General features: G+C 37.4%; 1 protein-coding gene and 1 non-coding gene across 2 annotated transcripts in view; one reads left to right on the top strand and one right to left on the bottom strand.

Moving 5' to 3' along the window:
• The window catches only part of LOC101178038, a 291,177-nt gene that overhangs the window by 13,749 nt on the left and 260,276 nt on the right, over positions 1-17,152 (top strand). The window lies entirely within an intron of this gene.
• On the bottom strand, positions 10,340-10,442 carry LOC115831014. Its single transcript, XR_004026570.1, has one exon. It is a non-coding gene; the product is annotated as a U6 spliceosomal RNA (small nuclear RNA).

Raw genomic sequence — 17,152 nt, 5'->3', positions numbered from 1 at the left:
GATGATATTTTGTAAAATGAGAAAATTGTTTTTTTACATTCCCCTACATACTTACCATTTCTGGCTTTCTTTAATCCTTTGTGTAGATGTAATTTTCCACCTGGTGTTATTTTTAGCTCTGCCTAAAGAACTTCCTTTAGCATTGTTGGAGTGCAATTCTTTTGGTGATGAATTCTCTTCATTTTGTTCTTCCAGAAATGTACATTCATTCTTCACATTGGAAATATGTCTTTCTTGATAAAGAAATGTAGGTAGACAATATTTCCCCCTCTCAATACATCTGGTTTGCATAGTTTATGATAGAAGTCTGCTATCATTCTTCTCTTTATTGCTTTGTTTGCAGTGTGTCACAATGTATCTTATTTTTATGGCTGATCTTAAGATTTTCTTTTTATCATTAGTTTTTGGCCATTTAATTATATAGTGCTTTGGAATCTAATACCATTCTCAAGCTTTTACTCAATACCTTATATATTTGGTTTTTGATTTTTAAAATTTTGTTGTTGTTGTTACTGTTTCATCTTGGCTGGTGGGAACATGAACAATTCCTAGCCCTTTGTGAGCTGCAGGAATATTTCTGACTACTCCTTTCTTGTGGTTCTTTCCCAAGCTTGAGTCATTTCTTCTCATGCATGCACAGATCAGTACTTAGGCAAAGCCTCCTCCAGACCCCATTGCAGATCTCCGGAGTTCCTTTTTTGTGCGTCTCCTTCGTCTGTGCTACCATGCCCCACGAACTCCACCTTTCGTAATATCCCTGAATTCTAATCTCTCTTTCTTCAGCTTAAAAAGACTGCCTAACTCTGTGCTGTTGCCTGGAAACTGCCTACAGGAAGTAAGATGGTGCAGGTTAACATCTCATCATCTGGTTTCTTTCTCTCAAGGATCACAGTCTTATAATGCCTCTTTTCAAATGCCTCTAAACCAGTGTTTCCTATGTTTTGTCTGATTTTTTCTGGTTGCTTACAGCGTGTGATGGGGTTCCTTTTAACTCTATTTTGACTTGAAACGTAAGTGTCCATGGAGATGGAGCCAGTTTCTTACTTCACGACATCCTATTCCTAAAGACTAATAGAATACTCCAGAGTTTGTGATAAAAGAGAATAGCCATTAAATTAATAATACGATCAGTGCATATATGAATACTCCAGTAATATCCAGGTAATAATAAATAAAACGATCACAAAGAGCTGCAGAATTAGAAAGCTATTTGAACTTTGAATCAACTATGCTGAAGCAACATCATGAAATACAGAGTCTTCTAGAGACTCTGTAAAGTCATAGAGTTTTAGAAAGTATTGTTCTCATTATTTCTGATGCAGTAGTTAAAGTTCAAAGAGGTAATTACATTGCTTTCTGGCAGACAGTTGACCAGAAAGGCCGAAGTAGAGCTCATAAGCCTTAATGGTTTGGGTAGTGGTATAGGTAAATGAAAAGGCAACTTTAATCTTCTGACTTCAAATTAAGAGATTATATATTTAACTTCCTAATAGATAAATACATTATTGTCTTTCAATTCATTTTTGTTTAAAAGCAGCTTCTTCTAGAATTCTGCTTTGGTGTATTGCTTTAGCGTGGGCACAAATTCCCAAAGATTCCATGAAGAATTTAGTATATAATCTCCCTTAGAAAAAGTACAGCACTTTTATGAGCAGAATAATAATATTCAGAAATGATATAAAGGTACACACAGGAATATGTGTGTAGCTTCAATCTCTATAAGGGATTATAATTTTAACATTTTATTGGTCTTTTAAGGTGTTTTGAGTTTTCAAATAAAATTACTCTCTATTATTGTGCACTTAGAGATACTTTTCTAGGCAATAATATGTAAATTCATTGCCTTTTCAGGCTGTGCTATGGTTTCCCATTGTGGCCTGGAATAATATATTGGGAAGATTTTTCTGTTTTATGGCAGTTTTAACTATCTTTTAAAAATGGTTAAAATTTCCAGTTGCAGTATCTTAGCATTAAATTATCTAAAAACTGTTATGAAGAAATATATCTCAGGATTAATAGAAAAAATTTCTTATATTGGCCAATTTCAAATTTAACCACAATTCTTAATACATTTCTCTTTGACATGAATTTATAAATACCAATTATAATGAGTATGGTTCTCTAAATCAAAGAACCTGTTAAAACCAAATGATCCAATTACAGGTTTATATTAAAAATGAATGAATAAGGAAAGCTTTTTAGCTCTTTAAGATGCTATCATTCCTTTTACAGAATGTCAAGATTTACAGAATATCAGGAAAGTAATCAATCTTCCTTTGATTAGGCTTGTATCTTCTCTTTCTCTCAAATTTCTGCAGACTTTTCATTTGCTAAGGGGAAAAATGGAAAGCTATGAGACAGTGAAAGATAACAGTTAAGAATTTCCAAAGGATTCAAGGATGTAGAAACAGAAATGACTCAAATGGTCATCGCACTTCAAATTCCATCATAAAGGCTGAGACACTGTAGCCCTATCCTGAACTGGTCCTAATGATTTAGTGCTCGATTCTAGGCTTGCACATAGGTAAACGTGGCGACATTATAGTATGTCAAATTAAAACAAACGCTCATGAATGGAAAGAACAGTGAGATTTTCAATGGTTTTTGTACTGACTTGTTTCCCTCTATTTACTTTACTTGACCGCCCCCCAGAATAGTCAGATGACATAATTTGAGTCAATAGATATGTAACGGAGACAAACCAGATGGCCAATTCCTGTGGATTTATGGGACAATTCTGCATATCTTAAGCAAATAATTTGTTCTTTTCAATTACATTCAAAGCTTACATTCTCTTATGCTGTATATTTTATTAGAGAATAGTTTTTCTGTCAAGATAATACCATTAGCTGAGTTGCAAAAAATAATTCTAAATTTTAATATGTACTTTCAAACTATTTTTTTCATTCCAAAACTACTTCTGAGGAAACTCTTACATAAAATTAAGGTTAAATATTTTTATATTTTCTGACATTCAATTTATTACCTATCTTCAAATCAACAATTAACTGATTGATTTACCATGTGTTATAGACAACAGAAGTAAAGGGAAAGTGTGAGCATTTACAAAGCCAATTGAAAGAGACATTTAACTGGAAAATATTTTGAGCATTGTGTTTTAACTTACTGCTCTGGAGGATGAGGATTTAACTCTTTTCAACTTCTTTCTTCTATCACATTTGGTCCACTTCAGGTCCCACCTACCTCCCAAGATAGCTATATGACAATTTGATTAGACTAGTAATCAGGGTTCATATTTCTATGACTATGTAATTGCTCATAAATGAGCTAGGTAGCATACCATGATCTTTTTTTCTCTTGACAATATTTTGTTCTCCTTGAAGTTAATGAGGTCCTGGTTTTACTGTCATTTCTTCCTTTAGTTTTCTATAATCATATCATTTTCTTCAACCAAACTCTTTCTCAATTGTGGAAACATCCTCTCAAAACTTTTGGACACATTAGGTATTTTGTCACATTCACTGTCTTGAAGAAATCTCTCCTGAGACTTTTGACTTGCTCCAAACATAGATTAGTTGTTTTCTAGGTCTGGTGTGCAGTTGTGGGATCTTTCTTCCTGAGGTTTCTCTTTCCTATATCATATGCTTGTTTCCCAAATTTCATATCTTCCTTCTTCTTACTCTTGTGTTGGAGAAGCACAGTCTCCACTAGCTTCTTGAGAAGGCTCACATAAGAAGTAAAATTTTTGACATTTATGTACTTCTGAAAATGTCCATATTCTACCTTCACATATGATTTTAATTTTTACTGCATGTGGAATTCTAGGTTGCAAATAATTTTCCATAAAAATTTTGAAAGCATATTTCTATTGTTCTCTGATTTCAGATTGGAATTAGAGAAATCTCTGCCATTGTGATTCTTGAAACTTTGTTTGAAATTCCTTCCCTTTAAACTTCTTTCTGGACTCTTAAATTTTATTATTTTAATTATCATTAATAATTTTTTTAGAGATGGGGTCTCCCTTTGTTGCCCCAAACTGGTCTCAAACTGCTGGGCTCAAGCAGTCTTCCTATCTTGGCCTCCCAAAGTGCTGGCATTACAGGCATGAGCCACCATGCCTGGCCTCTCTGGACTCTTACTGGATTGTCTAGTTCCTACTCACCCTCCCCCTGACCAAGTGTTTTACAATTTCATGGTGACGGCATTTGGTGTAGGCCTAATTTCCTTCATTATGCTTAGTACTCACTGGATCCTTTCAATCTGGAAACTCATGTCCGTCAACTCTATAAAATTTTCATGGATTCTTTCTTTGATGATTTTCTTCTCTCCATTTGTATTTGTCTCTGAACTCCTATTATTCAAATAGGAGTTGTATTGTTATTCTAATGTTTTTCTTTCCTGTTTTCCATATTTTGACTTTTTGTCTTATTTTTGGAATATGTGCTCAATTTTTTATTCCAGCCCTTCTATTAAGGTTTGCTTTGTTTTGTTTAGGTATGAAATGAATATCTATTTAGGCTAAGAAATTCCCACAAATTACAAATTTTAAAAAGGTGACAAATATTATAAACATCATTTTTTGCTATGCTTTTCAATAATTGTTGGTAATTTGAAATAACAAAGTAGATTTATAAGGATCATAAAGGCAAGTTAAGTATATTATTCTGCTATTGGCATTACTTGTGAAATCCAGCAGTCAATTTATTATCTCCTCTTACTCAGTTGTTCTGCAGCATTTGACAGTGGTGACCACTGCATACCTCTTTTGACACACTTTCTTCTTCAGCCTCAGTGACACCACAGTCTTCTGGTTGTTTCTTCTACTTTACTGGTTGGTCATGCTCAGTGTCTTTTGCTGGCTTATCTTCCTCTGCTGAACTTCTAGATAACAGGGAATTTAATAATGTGCCGAGAATTTAATCCTAGATCTCCTTCTCTTTTCTTATTAACCCTGTAGGTGATTTTATTTTTTTAATAGAAACTTTATTGAGCTATAATTCACATACCATGAAATTCACCACTTTAAGTTGTATAATTCAATGTTTGTTGTACAATCATCATTACTATCTACTTCTGTTTATTTATTTTTCTTCAAAAATATATTTTTATTTTTAAATATTATTTTTACTTGAAAAATCATAATTATATACATTTGTGGGCTATTATGTAATGTTTTGATATATATATTCAATGTGAAATGACTAAATCAAGTTCATTGACCTAGCCATCACCTTACTTACCTATTGTTTTTTACAGTGAGATATTTGAAATTTACTCTGTTATTTTGAAATATGCAATACATTTTTATTAACTGTAGTCACCTGCTGTGCAATAGATCTCAACATTTATTTCTCCTGTCTGTCTGAAACTTTGTACCCTTTGACCAGCAACTCCACATTCCCTTCTGTCAATCTCCCAATCTGTGGTAACCATCATTCTACTCTCTACTTCTATGAGTTCCACATTTTTAGGTTCCACATATCCACATGTCTGTCTATACCTGACTTATTTCACTTAGCATAATGTCCTCCAGGTTCATCTCTGTTGTCACAAATGATAGCATTTCCTTTTTTAAAAAAGGCTGAATAGTATTTCATTGTGTACACATACCACATTTTCTTTACCTATTCATTACTAACGGATACTTAGGTCGATTTCATATCTTGGCTGTTGTGAGTAATGCTGGAATGAATGTGGGAGTGCAGAGATCCCTTCAACATGTTGATTTCAACTCCTTTGATTATATACCCAGGAAGTGAGGTTGCTGGAGTATATGGTAGTTCTAGTTTTAGTTTTTTGAGGAACATCCATGCTGTTATTTTTGTAATGTCTCTACTAATTCACATTCTCACCAGCAATGTAGAAGAGTTCTCTTTTTGCACATCCTTGCCAACACTTATCTTTCATCTTTTGAATAAAAGCTATTCTAACAGGTATGAGGTAATATCTCATTGTGGTCTTAATTTGCATTTCTCTAATGATTAGTGATACTAAGCATTTTTTCATGTACTTACTGGTCATTTGTGTGACTCCTTTTGAAAAATATCTGTTCAGACCCTTTGCCCATGTTAAAATCAGGTTATTTGTTTTATTGCTGTATTAGATCAATCTTGCATTGGTATAAAGAAATACCTGAGACTGGGTAATTTATAAAGAAAAGAAGTTTAATTGGCTTATGGTTCTGCAGGCTGTATAGGAAGTGTGGTGCTGGCACTTGCTCAGCTTCTGGGGAGGCCTCAAGGAACTTTTACTCATGGTAGAAGGCAAAGTGGAAGCAGGCACGTCACATAGCAAAAGCAGGAGCAAGAGGGGTGGGGAGAGGTGTCACACACTTTTAAACGAACAGATCTCATGAGAACTCACTATTGTGGGGATAGCACCAAGCCTTGGGGATCCACTCCCATGATCCAGTCACCACTCACCAGGCCCCACCTCCATCACGGGGATTATATTTCAACGTGAGATTTGGGTAGTGGTATGGTTTGGCTGTGTCCCCATCCAAATTTCAACTTGAATTGTATCTCTCAGAATTCCCACGTGTTGTGGGACGGATCCAGGGGGAGGTAATTGAATCATGGGGGCCGGTCTTTTCCATGCTATTCTTGTTATAGTTAATAAGTCTCATGAGATCTGATGGGTTTATCAGGAGTTTCAGCTTTTGCTCCTTCTCATTTTCTCTTGCCACTGCTATGTAAGAAGTGCCTTTCACCTCCTGCTATAAGTCTGAGGCCTCCCTAGCCATGTGGAACTGTAGGTTCAATTAAACCTCTTTTTCTTCCTAGTCTCAGTTGTGTCTTTATCAGCAGCATGATAACGGGCTAATACAGGTGGGGACAAATACTCAAACTATATCATCCTGCTCCTGGTCCCAAATCTTATGTCCTTCTCTAATTGCAAAATACAATGATACCTTCTCAATAGTTCTCCAGCATCTTAACTCATTCCAGCATTAACTCAAAAGTCCCAAGTGCAGGTTCAAAGTCTCATCTGAGACTCATTTGCTTCCATCTATGAACCTGAGCAATCAAAACAAGTTATTTACTTCCAAGATACAATGGGGGTACAGGCATTGGGTTATCATTCCTGTTCCAAAAGGGAGAAATCAGCCAAAAGAGAGGGGCTACAGGCCTCAAGCAACCCTGAAACCCAGGAGCACAGCCATTAAATTGTAAAACTCCAAAAGAATCTCTTGACACCATGTCCCATGTCCCATGTCCCATGTCCAGGGCACACTAACACAAGGGGTGGGAACTACAAAAGTGGAGCCCATGGAGATAGAGAGTAGAATGGTGATTATCAGAATCTGGGAGGAGAAGAGGAGGAGGATGAAGGGAAGTTTGTTAATGGCTACAAAAGTACAGTTGGGTAGAAGGAATGAGTTATAAAAATCAATAGAGTAGGCCGGGCGCGGTGGCTCATGCTTGTAATCCCAGCACTTTGGGAGGCCGAGGCGGGCGGATCACCAGGTCAGGAGATCGAGGCCATCCTGGCTAACATGGTGAAACCCCGTCTCTACTAAAAAATAGAAAAAAAAAAAAAATTAGCCAGGCGTCGTGGTGGGCACCTGTAGTCCCAGCTACGTGGGCGGCTGAGGCAGGAGAATGGCTGGGAGGTGGAGCTTGCAGTGAGCCGAGATTGCGCCACTGCACTCCAGCCTGGGTGACAGAGCGAGACTCCATCTCAAAAAAAAAAAAAAAAAAAAAAAAAAAAAATTAGCTGAGTGCGGTGGTGGGCGCCTGTAGTCCCAGCTACTCTGGCAGCTGAGGCAGGAGAATGGCTGGGAGGCGGAGCTTGCAGTGAGCTGAGATTGCGCCACTGCACTCCAGCCTGGGTGACAGAGTGAGACTCCATCTAAAAAAAAAAAAAAAATTAGCCAAGTGCAGTGGTGGGCGCCTGTAGTCCCAGCTACTCGGGAGACTGAGGCAGGATAATGGCGTGAACCCAGGAGGCGGAGCTTGCAGTGAGCCTAGATAGTGCCACTGCAGTCAGGCCTGGGCGAAAGAGCAAGACTCCGTCTCAAAAAAAAAATCAATAGAGTAGTAGGGAAATTATAGCTATTAATAATTTACTGTATATTTCAAAAAAAAAAAGCTAGAAGAGAAGAATTAAAATGTTCCAAACACAAAGAACAGATAAATATTTGATGTACTGGATGTTCCAATTACCCTGATTTGATCATTACACATTGTATACATCTATCAAAATACCATATGTACCCTCAAAATATGTACAAGTATGATATATCAATTTTTAAAAAAGAAACCATTATCTAAGGTCATAAAGATTTGCTGCTGTATTTTCTTCCAAGGGTTTTATAGTTTTTGCTCTTACATTTCAGTGTCTGATCCATTTTGAGTTAATTTTTGTGTATGGTGTGAGATAGGGATCAAACTTTATTCTTTTGCATGAGGATATCCAGTTATCTCAGTACCATTTATAGAAAAGAATGCTTTTTTCACATTGAATTGACTTAATATATGAAATTTTGATTATGTAATCACTTTTAAGTTTCAAGAACTCTGTTTTCCTTTCAGAATATTCCTATTTGGTAATACCCTGTTTGTTTTTCTCTTATTTTCTCTGAGGGTATTCTCTGAGGGTATTTTAATATGACTCTCTCTGCGGAAAACTTGTTTCCTTTTAAAAATCTCCCTCCTCTACTCTCTTTTTGGTCACATCTCCCATGTTACAATATTTCTTCAGCTATCTGGTAATCCTTGGTTGCTGGTTCTTGATTAATATTGATGTCCTATTTAGGGGGCTTGTGAGTATTGATCTCAATTGTAGGGTGATTTGAGTGGGCTTTTTTTGGTGAAATGCTGATGCCAGTATATGTAAGTCTTTTTTCTTGGGTTGGTCAAGTTCTGCAGTGAATATTTCTCCATTTTCTTTCCAGGAGGGTAAAGGTCTGGCTGCCAGTATTCTGGAAGCTTTGTAGGGGAAGAAGTTAGAGGCCTCATTATTCCATCTCTAGTATGATTGTTGTTGCTTAAGTCTCCTGTGTGAGGTCTGGTACCACACATTCAACTATGCCCAGTCAATCCCCAGTCCAAGGACTTTATCTGTTACCCTCTTCCAGAGAATAAATTCCCAGTTTCCTTTCTGAGAAGTGATGGGTCAATTTCCCAGCAACAGGAATGGGGAGGAGATCTAGGGTTCTAACTATTTATAAGCAACTTGTATAAAAATATTGGTACAAGTGTAAAACTATGCACATATAGTTTCACACACGTAGTAACCTTGCATATATACTTCTGCTCTTGGTGCAATGTAACCTTGCACATATAGTTTTGCACTTGTACAAATAACACTGCAATATTATTTATAATTCAAATACATTGGACACTATCTAGATCACTAGCAATAAGACATATACACATTCCATACAATAAGATATAGTATAAAAAAGATTAGGTAGAATGTATGTTAATATGGAAAAATGTTCATAAAATATTGCTAATATAAAACAGTTGGAATAACATGCTCCAATTTATGTGAAATATAAATATATACAAATATTTGTATTATTTGCATACATAGAGAAGAGTCTGGAATAATATACACCAATATGTTAATGATAGTTGACTGTATGCCAGAATTAGGGGTGAGTATGGTTTTGTCCCCTTTATTTTTAGCTGTATTTCATGCTATTTTACAAGACAGATCAGTTACTGACAAAGAAATAATGCTTTTATAAAGTGCAATTCTCAGTTCACAGGTGTGAGCTCCTTTCTTAAGCAGGAACTATCATTTTTGAACTCGTGTATTGTAAGTAAACAGCACAGAGCCTGTACCTAAGTACTCAGAAAACGTATGTGTAAGGAATTCATTCCATTTGCTTTCTTCCATGTTAATGATTTCTCCTACATTCAGTGAAATCTACTTTACCTTGATGTTCCTGTTTTCTTTTGTCCTCATCAGTGTGAATGCTAAGGGAATGTGTAAATGTAATTTGTTAAGATGGTCTGATGAAACTTCTGACAAAATTGATATAAGATTGTTTTCAAAAGATATAACAATGTGTTAAACTTATAAATAAGACTTTTGAAATGACTTTTGACTTAAAATTGAAAAGCTATCAACTCTGAGTTACTGTTTAGAGGGCTATCTGAAGAAGTTGCTGCCTCCTAGCCCACAAAAGAAGAAATGATAAAATCATTTTACATTGTCCATTGGCAGACATATAGAGTGGAGGCAGGAAGACAGGATTGCTTGCTGATTTTGGAAAGTGTTCCAAACATTTGATTTGGGGGTTCTGTCTCATAGGAATCACTGGAGGAAACAGTGGGAGTTGTGTTTGATAAATCACTTAAAAAATAAATTCTATTGTGTATATTTAAGGTATACAACATGATTTTATAAGATACATGGATAGTAAAAAAATAAATAGTGCGTTCACAGATTTGCATGTCATTCTTTCACATGGGCATGCTGATCTTCTCTGTATTGTTCCAATTTTAGAATATGTGTTGCCAAAGCAAGAACTAAATCATTTTTACCTGTTTATTTTGCTACTAGTTAAAAGACTTGATAGGGAGAAGGAAGGAAGAGGAGGAGAAGAGCTATGCTCACATCCTTCATTGGCTCAGCACTTGAGCTGCTCTTTAATAGGCCTCATGCTGCCCTTGAAACCCCAGGATAAGAAGTACCTTACTTTGCCAGATTATCCTGTGTATCAGTCAGGGTCCAGCCAGAAAAATAAGTCACTCTAGGTCTTTCAGTAAATGAAATTTAGTCCAGGAAATAGATTTCGCAGATGATGGAGAGGGAGTTTAGGGATCAGAAAAAGGGCTTTTGGATGGGAACCAGAACTGTGGACGGAAAGATAACCTGGAAGGAGGTGCAGCTTCTGGAGATATCAAAGGAGACAGAGAGAGAAGGGAGAAAATTTGTTTGTCGTGCCCTTCCTTGTGCCCTTCATCTTCTAGCTGTGCCTGCCATATGCTGAAGCCATAGGGCAAAAGAACCTGGAAGAGTCATTCCCTGAGATGGAGAGCAGAGCAGGGCAAGGCAGGGAAGAGCACAGACTGGCAGGGACAGGCACATTGAGTACATTTTATAAAGTTGAGATTGTATGAATTAACTTACTGCCCCTGCACCTCTGACATGTTCTTACATGCCCACACGCACCCAGGCATTTTCAGTGTGCATATGTACCTGTGTTTGTGTATGCATATCTCTGAGATCTTGGTAGGAGAAAAGTGCAAGTGCTCATTCTAAGACTGTATGCAAAATGACAGCGAACACTCCTGTTTTCAATTGGCACTTAGCATTTACATAATGCTGAAACATCTGGTCTTTCCCATCCACCCAGGCATGAAGTTAGTCCAGTTGATTGCTTGGCATTATGTACAGACAACAGCTGGCTGGTTAACTGGAGTTTTGATTATGGCTGCATTGGCTGGATGTTTGGTGTCACATAGACTGATGTTATGACTGGCTAATGATGGAACAGAGCCAGTTACGGGGAAGATCAATGACAAATTTGTGAAATCAAACTTTTGTATGGAATTTCACCGGAAAAGATATTATTTATTTCCAAGACTGAGTTTCAGAAACTCACTGGAATTTCACTGGAAAAGATAATTATTTGTTTCCAAGACAGATTCAGAAACACTGAGACCTGGCTGAGTTTATCGCTGGTGTCTTTTCATTCCCATTTCATCTCCTTTCACCCAAATGTCCCCTGTCCATGTACCCAATATCCTCAGGTGCCCTTGGCCATTCACCCTTAAGGCACCTGGCTCCTGGGCTCATCACCCTGGGAATGACCTCCAGATTCTGAATTTTTTAGCCTTTATGACTCTTTCCCCTTTGTCCCTTTCATCAAATCACATTTGTCCTATCATTCAGAGATCTGCTGTCTATTGCAGGATCAACTGATCTCAGAATCTAATTTTCATGAAGATGTTTGTAGATGATACTGTGCTAGTATTTATCTTTTCATCTTTCCATATGTGGAAGTGGTCTCAACTGAGACTGAAATTCAGGCATACTTGGCACATTTTTATCTTGTGCTTGCCAGAAACATGTTTGCACAAACACTGAGGAATGTCCTGGGAGAAGAAGGAGCCAGGTTGGATAAGCTCTCAGCATAGGGCCTTGCCTGTGAGGGGGTGCTGAGCCAGCATATGCCATGGTTTCAGGCACCTAGAGCTGTCTCCCTGCCCTAATGGAACATATCCGAGTTTTGTGGAGAGCAGAGGAACTCTAAAATTTTAAGGGAGGTTAGTGGTGAGAAGAGAGAGAGATAGAGAACTCTGTAAAGTACTGGGACCTAAGTGACCATGCTTGAGAATCTCTCCAAAGCAAAATGGAAGTAAGATTTCTTTCTTGTGACATAGGTCTTGCATAGATTTGATTTCTGGAGAGCCCTATGAGGAATTGGGGTACTTGCAGGAATGATGCCTAAGCCAAGCTGAGGTCATCACAGGAGCCAGCAGGAATGGGATTATTTAGCAGCCTGTTTCAGACTCAGAAATATTGGAAAAAAGTTTTTGAAGGGATCAGGGTGAGTAGTGGGGTGGGGAAGGCTGAAGGCCTGAAGGCCTGTCAAACACAAATGGTTATACAGACTACAAACATTTAAATTATTCCATTAAATAAAACTTCATTTTAACCGACATTTTTAAGGTCTAAGGAAATTCAGATGGTACCTATAACATATTTGCCTTTTACCAGAACCTTTGAATGTTTTGCGTCCAATACATGATTGATGGTGGCAATTTCAGATCATTCAATGGTAAATTGGTGAAGGAAAAATACTTTTAGGCAATCATTTAAGTATTCTTCAAATAATACTTCATAAATTTGCTTCTTATCCCCCTGGTTTTATTTGTTAGCTTAAGACATGAGGCCTTGAAATGTCACTATATGATTATTGACAGAGACTTGGCTGCTACTGGGGAGAAGAGTGTGAAATCCAAACACATTTTTAAAATCTGAGTAGACCTTTATTAGCTCATAACTAGCAATATTACAATGAAAGTTATTTTAGTTTATACAAATTATTAAGGTAAAACTTCAGTTTTAATGATAGGTTTGCTGATTGGTTTTACTATATTAATTCATTTAACAGACATTTGCTTGGCGCCTATTATGTATTAAACACTTTGCTGGGCTCAGGGTAAACTTTGGTGAATTCAGCAGATTTAAAATCTAATATAGCTAAATCAGGCTTAACTTCCTTTGTTGTCTAGCTGAGATACCAACTGAAAAGATTAAGGTACCAAAACAACACATTTTCCCTAAGAAAGATTATGCTTTATATCATCAGAAAGTATGTTCCCTGTCCCAAGATCTGGACATATGAATACATATCAATGTTTAGTGTGTGTGTGTGTGTGTGTGTGTTTGGGTGTGTGTGTGTGTGCACGCACGTAGTATAACTTGTGTTCATATCACCAGAACCTCGTATGGCTAAAGAAAAATTACAGAAATTTAAACATCAAACATATAAGTTTCATCTGTAGAAAAAAATCCAGATCTTATTTACACCACCAAAATTGCAGTCAGCTGCTGAGAGAAAAATAAAGGCAAAGATCCTGTTTACAAGGCACCTAGAGTTCAGCCATCAGATGGTTTTGGTTAAGATGTAGTTTCTCTTCATGCTGATGTTTCTGTAAGACATTTTTGTGAGTCAGTCATCACCCAGCTTCCTAGTGTCTTTCTTTCCCTTGTGTGTGTGTGGTTTCTTTTTTTTTTTTTTTTTTTTTACAATACCTTTATAGCGCTGCTTTTAATTTTTGACATTTACTGAAAACTTACTCCTTTGCAGCTTTTATGCGATTTGTAGAATTGCATTCTATAATAGGCAAAATTCTGATGTGTGTGTGTGTGTGTGTGTGTGTGTGTGTGTGGTGGGGGTAGCGGGGGTTCCTTTTGTTTCTTTGTGGCTCTTTCTGTCCATCTTTAACTTCTGCTGGCAAGACGCTGGTATTAAATCTTTACCCCACTAAGTTATTAAGTATTTAAGCTTATAATAGACTTGTCCTCTCTACCTTGTCTATGCATTCCTGGAATGAGAGTACATTAGAAGGTTTACTGGTTGTGACTACCCCAACATGCCTAGAATAACTAGGTGATAAGCCATCTCATGCCAAGCTAATATTCTGCCCTATGGGAAGTTTGCTGTAGGTAGTAGGGTGTGCCCCACTACACCAAAGGTAAGGGAGTTAAACTGTCTGTTTGCAAGAGGGTCACAGCTTTCCCATATACTTGTGCCAGGATTTGCTGACAGGGAATCTGTCTTGATGAGCTGCCCTGCATTCTCAATGCCTCCAGTGCCAAAGCATTCAATGAAAATCTTTTCGATAGACTTCTCCCACTATGGCAGTTTTGATTCCGCAGTGGGTTTGGATTTAAAACTATTGTCCTTATTGTCAGATAATGGGAACCCCTACCTGCTCATTGCCATAAAAGGAACCCAATAGACACAGCGAATTATGTTTTGCACATTTTCTACCAACTGGTAAAGCCACTTAAAATATTTAGATTCATTTGTTTTAGATATAGGAAAAAATCTATGTGACTACAATTGCATGTCTACTATATGTGTATTTGTTTTTAACCATTCTTTCTGAAATGGAAACTGATCATTCTGGGTCATAGCTGAAGAAGTACTTACCCCCTTTTCAGCTGGAAAAAATATGTACCTGAATTATGGGAGAATAAAAAGAAACCTTCAGTTCACCATTCTTCTTGGCTCCTTTCGTTTGGTAGAGAGGTAGGGGAGAAAGGAAGAAAAAACACACACACATACCAAAACCTCATGGACTATTCCCCTAACTTCTTTCCCTGGAGTCATTGACTACTAACTGAAATAAACCTATCTATTCATTAAAGAAAATTATATTTGCCTATTTAAAAAGGCCTATTTTTCTGTATCTCTTATTTTTCTTTAATTCTGAAGAGTATTGAATGGAAAATATGCATTTTCTTTTTTTTACATAGTTTGTGAACAATTTAAACTGTGTAAAACATTATTATGCTTTAGCTTGTGACTTTGTACAGATCTGAGTGTTGCGTGTTCTTCATGATGTGTTGTGTAAATGATTAGCTACAATCACAGCCTACTCTTTTGGCTCTGACAGCAGATATTTTTGTTAGATTTGAATTAGGCAACAAATAGAATGCTAACTCTTAACAAGTATTTTTGCTATAAGTGTTTTTTGGTTTTTTGGTTTCTTTTTGAGATGAAGTCTTGCTCTTGTCACCCAGGCTGGAGTACAATGGCGCGATCTCAGCTCACTGCAACCTCCACCTCCCAGGTTCAAGTGATTCTCCTGCCTCAGCCTCCCGAGTAACTGGGATTACAGGCACCTGCCACCATGCCCAGCTAATTTTTCTATTTTTAGTAGACACGGCATTTCACCATGTTGGCCAGGCTGGTCTCAAACTCCTGACCTCCAGGTGATCCGCCCACCTCGGCCTCCCAAAGTTCTGGGATTACAGGCGTGAGCCACCATGCTTGGCCGCTATAAGTGTTTTCTAATATTTGTAATAAGACATTTTATTTATACAACACTTTATAAAACTTCATTGTCTTCTTTGAGTCTCAGCTCCCTAAAACAGGTGCCATTGTCTCCAAATTGGGAGCCAGAAAGTATTCATGACTTGTTTGAGGTCACAAGTTAGGTTAGTGACAGAGCCAGAACCTAAATTGAAATTCTTTCTACAAAGGCTGGACACCTTGACCAAGTATATCAGTTTAGCTAGAGCTTTGGCATAGCTAGAGCTTGTCTGTTGTTCAAAATGCAGTTTTTCTCTCTTCTCTGCTTCTATATGAAGACAGCAGTCTTATCTATCTTGTTCCCAATTTCAGCCCCAGCAGCTTGCACAGAACTCTGAATGGAATAGTTAATACATGTATGTGAATACATATATGTGACTGAATGAAGTACAGAAGATGCTGAGGGTTTACTTTGAGTAACAATGCAGTATGCCTCCCATCCCCTTTCTGTATGCTTCTCTTATTATGCTAGAACAATATTTGAAGTTTGAAATAATGGAGTTAGACGCTGCCTTATTATTTAAGGATTTGATATGGTAGTCAGGCAAAAATAATTTCATTTAAATTCCCTATTTCTTGACTTACTCTGCTATCTTAGAAAATTAAATTAATCTCTCTGCTGGGTCTTGAGATCCATCTAGAACTTGGCTATAACCTGAGAATGTTTTGTGTTCTCATTTTTTCTTCACTGTTGGAGTCTGCTTGAGAAGGCTGGAAATGTATTTTCATTCCATTTTTCAGTATAACACATTGTGAGTCCTCACTGAATTAGATTCTTCCCCCTGAAAAAGCTACCCCTGGAAAGATGTTCGGCACTTTTGGATATTGCTCTTTTGTTATTTTTGGACCCCCAGGGAACCATTTAGTGAAAATGAGCCGTTATACTCGAATTCCCATTCAGCCACTAGAAGAACCATTGCCTATGACTTCCCATTCACAGAAGCCATGCTCCAGCCTAAGTTTCTGTCTGAAGTGCTTTCTAGTTCCAATCCCATGTCTTTGGAATATTTCATGCATGCAGGAGATCTTTTCTGGAGGTTTTACTGGAATGATTAGTTTGTGTTTGAAACAGGAGAAGCAGCTAAGGACGAGGCCTGCTGGGACTCTAGATGCCATGGAGACAAGCAGATATTAGTTATGATTTCCATCATTTTTTTCACTACCTCTCTGAAAGTAGTAGATATTGTGATAAGACCTCTCAAGGAAGGGAGGACAATTGTCCTCTTTCTCCCCTACGTCACCTTTCCACCCTATAAAAGTGTGGCAGACTCAAACCAAACTTGTTGGCTGGAAGCCTAAAGGGATTCCTCCTCATGTGGCAGGCTGTCGTAGCATTTTTATGATAGCTAGTGTTTCTTTTGGTCTGAAACTCTGGTATGTGAAATATAGGTCAGGGGTTGGAAATTAATGCCTGCTTTTCATGTGAGAAGGAATAATTGGCATGAAATGTAGTAAAGAATGCCCACAAGCCTGGCGGTGTTGGGTCGTTTTTTTTTTGTTATTGGTTTTGGCTGCTATTCCCAGAAAAATAATGGGCAGGTTCACATTTCTTAGAACATATCTTTATCAACTCTGACAACTTACTGTGTCTTGGACCCCCAAGAGACAGTCAGCCTGGAAGTCTTTGCTTGTGCCATTTCTGTGCTGGATCCTTGGCTGTACACACCATGACAAATTAAT

This window comes from Nomascus leucogenys, chromosome 17, assembly GCF_006542625.1.
Source record: "Nomascus leucogenys isolate Asia chromosome 17, Asia_NLE_v1, whole genome shotgun sequence".
Lineage (NCBI taxonomy): Eukaryota > Metazoa > Chordata > Mammalia > Primates > Hylobatidae > Nomascus > Nomascus leucogenys.
This window is presented reverse-complemented; position numbering and strand designations above follow the sequence as displayed.